This window comes from Amblyomma mixtum, chromosome 2 (assembly GCF_055824585.1).
Source record: "Amblyomma mixtum isolate Tamu chromosome 2, ASM5582458v1, whole genome shotgun sequence".
Lineage (NCBI taxonomy): Eukaryota > Metazoa > Arthropoda > Arachnida > Ixodida > Ixodidae > Amblyomma > Amblyomma mixtum.
This window is the reverse complement of record NC_143013.1, coordinates 8,610,808-8,619,506: the sequence shown is the minus strand read 5'-3', so window position 1 is coordinate 8,619,506 and position 8,699 is coordinate 8,610,808. Positions and strand designations below refer to the sequence as shown.

The following is an 8,699-nucleotide window of genomic DNA, read 5'->3' as shown; positions in this document are numbered from 1 at the left end:
TCCTGTATCTCGTTTTGAATTTTGCACTTCGTATCAATATTATGTGCCATGAATAACAGCACCGAAAATTCGGTAGCAGTGTACTGGTTTTCCTATTCTCGTCTGTTTGTTCTAAAGACATCACTCGTGTTCAGAGCCTGGTGCACAATGTCTCAGTGCTTACTGATGTTCTACCACACCACTTGTGCTTGAAGTAGTTATACTGAATTTGCATGTGTTTTTGGGAGCGCTGTCTCAGCGCATGCGTGTGCTTTCTGACAACTCTGCAAATGACAAAACAGTAAGTTCATTTCCTGCACAGAGCACAGGTGACCCCCTTCTCGCTTATTTAATGCTTGAACATTTCATTACCAACATCGTTTCTTAGCAGCAGCGACGGGCAGGTTCTTGCTGACGGAAACAATACACACACGTTGTAGCAAGGACACGTGTCCTAATATCAGTTGTATGGGTCATTTCGGTAGCTAACTCTATTATGTCTCTGTTTTCGCGCTATCTGCCTGTTGCATGCATTAATTTCTTTGAGAATGAAACATGTCTCCTAGGACCCAATGTAAAAGGTCACCAGTTGTGTTTCATGTTGATTCTTCTCTGCCGTTGTCAGTGGCTCGATTGGCACCACGCCCCTGCTGTTCCTAATGCCTGTAAGTTTCTCCGGCGGGAGTGTGGGTAGGATGGAAATCGAACGAAACTAATCGCTTCGCTAAACTACTCCTGTCCACGGCGGTCATGACGATGCAAGTCGATTGCAGTCGCTCTTCATGACAGTGTAATGAGAAGCAATGGTTAGAGTTAACTAAGGCAGACTGTTGTCCAGCTGGTGATCGATCACTGCAAGGAGCATTATTGCCAAAAACAGGCAGTACTCAGGAGCTAAACCCAGACTAGCGCAAACTTACAACTATGCTGAATGAAACGGAATCCACCCGAAGAACAAGCGCAGAGTTATCGATATACAACACGTGCAGATAGAAACATTGTCTACGTCACTATTAGAACCATAAAATTTAAATATGACGTTTACCGGCCTTCTTTATGTGAATTTCCCGCTGCTGATGTGGTTATAATAGAGACCTTGTTTTTTTTTACACGTGTTGTGTATTTGTAACTGCACGCCTATGCTTCCTTGTTCCTCGGGTGGTTTCCGTTTTGTTCCAGTACAGTCATAACTTTGCGCTTATCTGTGTTTTTCTCCTAAGTACTGTCTGTTCTGCTCAAGAATGTCCTTGCAACGAATGAACTGGATTGTTTCCGTCTCTATAGGAATCACGACTCATGAGGATGACTTATCATGAGTTACAATCAATAGCAACGTCTTCAAAGTGAGATCGACTACCCAAGGGAGCTCAGGAGCGCTTTTCGCTGGAGCGCTCTCGATGGCGTCTTCATTCAAGTTGTGTTTAAGCTCACCCGACAAGAGTGCAGCTGGTTTTAAAAACTTGTTTAATTTTCGTTCAGGGAGGAAAACCCATATGCTTAGTCGAACGTCCGCATCAGTGCACAAAAAATTGCGAGGATACTTTGGCAACGAAAGTGTTGAGAGGCGAAAGCCGAGTACAGTAAGTCATGACGACTTCCGGTGGATGTGACGTCACACCGTTCCCGTGGCTATATTCATACCCAAATTATACATCTTTCGGGGATCTTAGGTGTTAATTACGCTTAATTACATATTTTTTCATCTAATTTGACACAAACCCGACGTTTTTCTGACTATTCTGTGACAATTTTCACTATGCCGTGACGACTTCTGGTGGATGTGACGTCACACCGTTCCCGTGGCGATATCGACGTCCGCGCTATTTCGACGCAATTTCAACATTTTTGCTCATAATTAAATAACCAATTGCTCTGTAGTCACCAAATTTGGCTTCTGTGTTCATTTTTTCCTCTATCTGAAGCAACCATTGGTTTTCTTCTATCTTTTTTAGTTCCCGAGTTAAACGCGTGTGACACGCTTTGTTAACGGACGGACGACAGTATGAGCCATTAAAGGCTTTCCCCTTAATACGTGTCAGGTTTCCCGGAAGTACGACGAATGTACCTGCTCGGACAGACTATATAATGTGCTCCTATGCATAGCTCAGATATCCCTCATTAATATCCTCATTAAAGACAGACGTAGCGCGAGTAGAACGATCGCATGCAGGGATTTGGAAAAGGCCTCACTCACGTAGACTTTCCCGGCAGATCGAGTCAGTAAATACATAAAAGACTACACGAAAAGCACTAAGTATATGAAAGTCAAGCTTTGAATTTGCCCGCGCGTTTCTACAGCCAGGAAGGCGAAATGAAGCTCGCCCGATCCGATGTCGTATGTTGGAGCTGTCTCTATGAGGTTACGTTCAACTCGCACAATGTGTATGCAGTCGCCGAACCGGCCGCTGCATTGAGGGCGGAGTGCGGGACCTTCGGTTGTCTTTAACGAGCTAAGGAGGCGCGAAATTACCGGCGCGAGGAATGCGCGCGGGCGTGGACCAGAGCCGCTCGAGACAAAGGCTCCATACGTCTGATAATTTGTTGACAGACTGGCGGCAGCGATCCCAAGGCCGAATTATAAAGAATTCCGCGTCAGGGCGATTCATAATTGGCCGCTACTCTGTATATATGCCGTTCTGTTACGGCTTCAGAAGAGGGACCGATAAGTCGCGACCGAAGTGACGGGCATGAGTCAGGCACTGACCGAACATCACTCGCAACGGGAACACGACCGCCAAGATGTTTTACAATCATTTTCTCATACTCCTCACGATTTGAACACGGATATTTTCATTCTTTCTTTTTTTTTTTTGCAATCCGGACTGCTGCCGTCTGCTTTAGCTTAATTCCACTTCGCCTAAAGCATGTCAATCAGGCATAAGAGCCGACACAACAATGCACCTGCATCGAACTAAGTTGAACTCTGTTATAACGAAGTTGAAGGGTCCCGTTGATTACTTCCGTAGTCGTTATAGCCGTAGCTTCGTTATAGCCCGTGTTGGCCAAGCTTCCAAGGGGAATCGTCATTCCTTCGTTATATCCAGTACTTCGTTATCAAATGTTTCGTTATAACGAGGTTCTACTTGTACTACCACCAAATGATGAACATTAACGTCAGCCACCTGTTAGAGCTTTCGCTATAACGCGATATACATCGGTAGATTATTTGGCTTAGCCGCGCACTGTTTAGCGATTGATATACAACGGGCATGCGCTGATACATCTTCCGACTTAACTCGCGAACAGGTATAGGTATCAGTGCCTACCTTCTTGCGTTCGTCCTCTTTGCGGTACTATACATGTACACTTATCATTAACGAGACATAAGTTGAACGAATACAAGAACAGTCGTCTCCATTCTCGGGCATTCATCCCGGTGAAGCTGCCACGCTAACCGTCGATATACGTATACCCTTCAGTGGCGTACTCTGTTCATACGGGGGCACTCACGAAAAGGCAGGGGCAAGTCTGCCCGGAGAAGGAAGGATCGCCTGTTTGACTGCACGCGACTCTCGGGAACAGGCGCACAGAAGCAGACTTGCCGCGCCGATCGCTTATAAGTGAAAGACACGGGTAGGGAGGGATAAAAGCCGCGAATCCAGAGCGAACTCGGCCGTTGGATCATAAATTACGACGCGCGCGTGATAAGATGAGCTTGCACAGCGGACCGGCCGTCAGTGCGAGGGAGGCCTCGAACGGGGGACGGCAGACGGGCGAGCGTGGACGCGGGTGCGGTTGCTGCCGAGGCCCCCGACTAGAGTGGTGCTTCTGCTGCCGTCTTGTGAATCACAGCGCAGGGCCCTCCCGAAGACTGCTCGCCGCCTTGGTCCCGATATCAGATAAGGCGGACAACACAGAGGCTGGCCCTTTCTCCGCGCGCTGGTTGGGGGCACACTTATATAGTGTCTACGCGCACCCGAAAAGACACGTTTCCGAGCGTTCAAGGCGCGCGCAGTTCCCAAACACACGCAGTCCGCATGACAGCCTTGCATTCTGTGACGGGTGCCTCGCTCGATCCCGGCCGGGATAAGGTCGTAGAGTTCAATAGAGGGAGAGCTTCTCCAGCGCAGTGTACCACGGTGGGTGGCGCTCATTTATAGCGCGGGGTCAATAAATTAATACTCGGGTTCGTATAGGTGGCGGGGTGGAGCCCTTAGAGAGGGACCGGGTTATAAAAGGAGGGTGGTTCTTGAGAGGAAATAAAGGAACCTGGAGAGAGAGAGAGATAACCGTGCGGGTCCCCCAAGTAGCGCGGGCTGCGAAGAATTCGCGCTTCTCATCGCTCCGAGGGTCTTTTGTCCGACGCGGGCGCCGGGGGTTCCGCTGAGGGGGGCACGTCCCATAGGACTGCGGCAGAAGCAGCGACGGCAGCCGTGGCGGTGGTTGCCGGGTGGGGAGCCCCCGAGGCTCCATATATCCTGCTCACGGGGAAGAACCCGGGGCTTAGCGCCGGCACGCGGGCCGGCTCTTACTTTCCCGCCCTCTCGCGGGCACTTTTTGTAAACACAAACGAATGGGGAGCGCCGCAGCGGCCATTGTCGAGCGAATGGCTGCTTTGTGCCCGGGCGACCGACCCTTGACCGGACCGGCTCGGCTGGGCCCGTCCTGCTTCCATCCAGTATATATATGGCGGTGGCGGTGACTTGCCCCACCGAGCGGCGCCACCGACCGACGCGGACGTGGGGTTGATGTGGACGCGGCCGTTCGAGAATTCGGCTGGCCCGAGCAACGTTTGGCTGGCTGAAACGGTCTAGTCTGCATGATAGTCCAGAGTGCTATCATTGGAGTCGTGGCTTCGACAGGCGTGAGGAAACACCGCTTATCGTGGCGGGTACTACGATCTTCACTGCAGTGAAGATCGTAGTACCCGCCACGATAAGCGGTGTTTCCTCACGCCTGTCGAAGCCACGACTCCAATGATAGCACTCTGGACTATCATGCAGACTAGACCGTTTCAGCCAGCCAAACGGTGCTCGGGCCAGCCGAATTCTCGAACGGCCGCGTCCACATCAACCCCACGTCCGCGTCGGTCGGTGGCGCCGCTCGGTGGGGCAAGTCACCGCCACCGCCATATATATACTGGATGGAAGCAGGACGATGGCGCAGAGGTTGAAGTCAGTAACTAAGAAATTAAAAACCTACCAAAACGAATAAATCACACAGATTACCCTGCGGTGGCTCACTGGCTTGGGCTGTGGGTTGCTGATCCCAAGTTTGCGGGATGGAGTCTCGGCCGCGGCGGCCGTATTTCGATGGAGGAGAAACGTAGAAACACCCGCGTGCTGTGCAATGTCGGCATGCGACATCTCCGGTGGCCTGCTAATACAGAGCCCTCGACTGCGGCGTCCTGTGTGTCACTTCGGGAAGTTCAACCCACATACTACATGCCACAAATGTGTTAAACTGCATCTTAAGCAAAGCTGAGAACTATGCAAGAAACCATACCAAAACAAGCAGTGGACGACGCAATATCCTTAGGACCATCATCAGCTGGTGGACAGATATTGTTGCGTGAGTTCTGAGTCTCTAGCACAGCTTCTTTAATACCGACGCTACTCCTAACGCGACTTGAGGGGCTTAGTTCTCATGCAGAGCTGAACATACAGTCAAGAGGCCGAGTGGGACAATAAAGCTTGCTTTCAGCAGTTACTCGATGTTTTCGAGGATTTCAGTGATGCGTAAAGCCATTCGTCTGCCTCTGAAGTACAGGCCTGAAGTGGACCGTTTACAGAGTTTGTCTGCATCTTTCGCATTACGGCATCTCTCTTTCCCTCGCATCTTTCGTCCTTTATATAACACCCTTCCCTCATTGTACAGTATCCACTCGGACAAAGTGTAGTTAATTTCCCACTTTGCCCACCTTAGCTTCCCTTCCTTTCAGTGTAGTACAGGTAAGGTTTGCATACAAAATGTAAGAAAAAAGAAAAACTTCCTCTTGGAACCAAAAAGCAGCGGTTGTAATTTGCACTTACCTTACCTTTAACCCAACTCGATCGGGAAGGGCGGGCTTTGAAAAAAAACAAACATACAAAAGTTTCGCCGCAAAAGGTGCCAGCTTACGCATGCGTGCATGTTTGTAAGCATACGTATTTGTCTGCGTGTGATTTACCCAACATTTTGCAAACTAATGCGCTCATATACGGCGTATGAAGCGAGAGGAAGCCGGCGACATGCGACGAACAGGAGGTGGTTGAGCGCCACTGGGGACCCTTGCGCAAACACGCTGCAGCCAATGGACAGAGGTGGTGCGGACATGGCGCCCTCGGCGTCTCGTTCCAGCCTCCCTCGTCCGTGGAGCAAGCGGCACGCGGGCTACAGCCGAAGCAGCCGGGCGCTTGTTAGAGCGGCCAGCTAGGCTTCGTATAGTTGCGAGCAGCGACGAGCCGTGAGAGGATAGGGTAGACGATGCCACATAACGAATTAAGCTCATGCTTCGCACAACTCAATTTCCTTGAATTCATCAACGCCTGCAAGCCAGATCAAGCAGGGGAACTGCGGGCACTGAAATAACAGTAGTTGAATTAAACGCTCATGTACGACGCTGGCTTAGACATGAGAGACCACTCAAGAGATGCAATGTTTCGTTCGGCTTGCGACCATCATGGGAAGGGCCATATCGCCGGAGCAGCGTTCAGCTCGCTGCACGGAACTAGCGGCGAGCCAGCCGGAGCTTCGCGGCGACTCCTCTCCTTCGTAGACGGCAACTGGAACAGAAGGTTATGACCTCCAGCAGGCAGATGTGTGTGCTCTGGCAGCGCGGGGTCTCGTCCGCCCGGTTTACTGCCACTTGCTTTACGATAGGGCACGGCCCTGCTCGCAGTCCGCCCTTTGTTTTTCGTTTACGACTTCGAAGAGTGTTCGCCGGGGCCTGCTCGTCGCTTTGCGCCCGATCGGTACACGGCCGTCGTCTTTTCTTCCGTGCGTGGGACTTTCTGAGGAAGGGACCCGGCGCTGCTCCTACGTGACAAAAGGCCTTCTCGAGAGGAGCCCGTTTTTTTTTTTTTCCTGCCATTTGCGCCTTCTTCTGTGAGAATGATGTTCTTGTTCTATTTTCCTCACATAACGGCTGATGTCCGTGCGAGCCCATCGGGACTTGGACGTTCCAAGTGACGATTAGGCACAAGTCACGTTGCCGGGCGCGGTTCGAAGAAGGCACGAGCGGGAATCTTCAGCGCTCACCTTCGGCTGCGTGACATGCGTCTTGTGTCCGAAAGTCGCTCCTGAACCATCAAAGTGGCGTCATTACATGGACGACGGAATGCACGAAGTCGAGCTTATGGCATTTCATAACAAGGAACGAGACCTGGACTGCTCGCTGTTTCATTATTCGTTTGTGTCGACACAACACTGCACACTTCTTGTGCCGGTGGTTCTCGCCTTGCACCATTACTATTGATTGGAAGCGTGCGATGGATTCAAGGAACGTTATGACGGTGAATCCGACCGTACCTCGATGGGAATATCACTAGTGGCTAACCGTGTACGCACGATTTCACTCTCGAATACTAACACGTTATCGCAGCGTTGGAATAATGCAAATTGTCATCCCCAACCTGTCTGAACAACTTCGTACACTCTAATCAGAAGGGAGTAAAAAAGGGAGTAAAAGCTCTCCTCTAGCGCACTATAGTGCGCGATGTATCGGCGTATTTGTCTTGAGAGTGTAGGAATGTAAAAACGTGGTAGTATGCTTCGAGAGAGGAGCTCCATGGTTCATAATACTTTGAGAACGGAACACCGCCACCCGTGAATGTTTTGAAATGCGCCACTCATACGCAAGCTAGGAATTTGAATGGGTTAGTGGTTCCGTAATCATTCTTCATACAGCTATGCCTTTACATCACCTCGAAGTTGCGCAGTCAACTTTATTTGCCGGGGTACCTGACGATGGCGATTTGCTGACCTCCTGCGGGTCGTTAGCGGGTCGTTAGCCAACGGAGAGCGCTCATTATCGAAAGATTGGCTTTCTAGACTGAGAAACAGTAGAAACAAAATCTTCAACGAAAGCTCTCCACGCGTGCGGAAGCAGTGATTTTCGAATGTTTAGGCATCGCGCTAACATTTGTCGGAGCTGGAATTTTTGCACAACGCGGTTTTTTTCTGCGCCGTATCTTATTCTTCTTGCGCTGAGTAGACATTTAGTTCATGTAGTGCGACAGAAGAGGGACAGCAGATGAAGGAGAGCGGACGAACGGGACAAGCGCTTCCTGTTCATCTGCTGTTCCTTGTTTATTCTGCCGAGCTGCAAGCTCCCGATATCAAAATGAACCAACTTCTCCAAGCAGAAGGTATTACTGAACGGCATTTAATTCATTCGTTTGATTCGTTCAATTTCTTTACTGGCATGCTAGGTTCAGTGAGGTACGTAGTACTTGAAGTACTGGAAGCTAGGTTCGTGCTATTGATCGCTTATTATCAGGCAGAATAGTGAGCAGCGTATTACAGTACATAGGATAAATACGAACTTGATATGCCCGGAAATATTCTTGCGAACTGTCAACAACGGCGCTACAAATAATGATAAAAACAGCAGGAACCGGTGTTAGCTTGCCACATCACTCACCAATATCAAAGCCGGATTTGCACACGCTCTACTGATCAATCTTCTCGCGTAAGAAAAAAAAAACAAATCTGTGCGCTTGTACAAGACATATACGTATTACTGTCTGGCGGGCACCTCGTCATTTTTCTTGGCGATACTCCTCCGCGAAGTTAGCCAA

At 50.0% G+C, this 8,699-nt stretch overlaps 1 long non-coding RNA gene across 1 annotated transcript in view; it reads left to right on the top strand.

Annotated features, from left to right (window-relative positions):
• The window catches only part of LOC149358347 (uncharacterized), a 164,795-nt gene that overhangs the window by 140,961 nt on the left and 15,135 nt on the right, over nt 1–8,699 (top strand). The gene's annotated exons all lie outside the window — the stretch shown is intronic.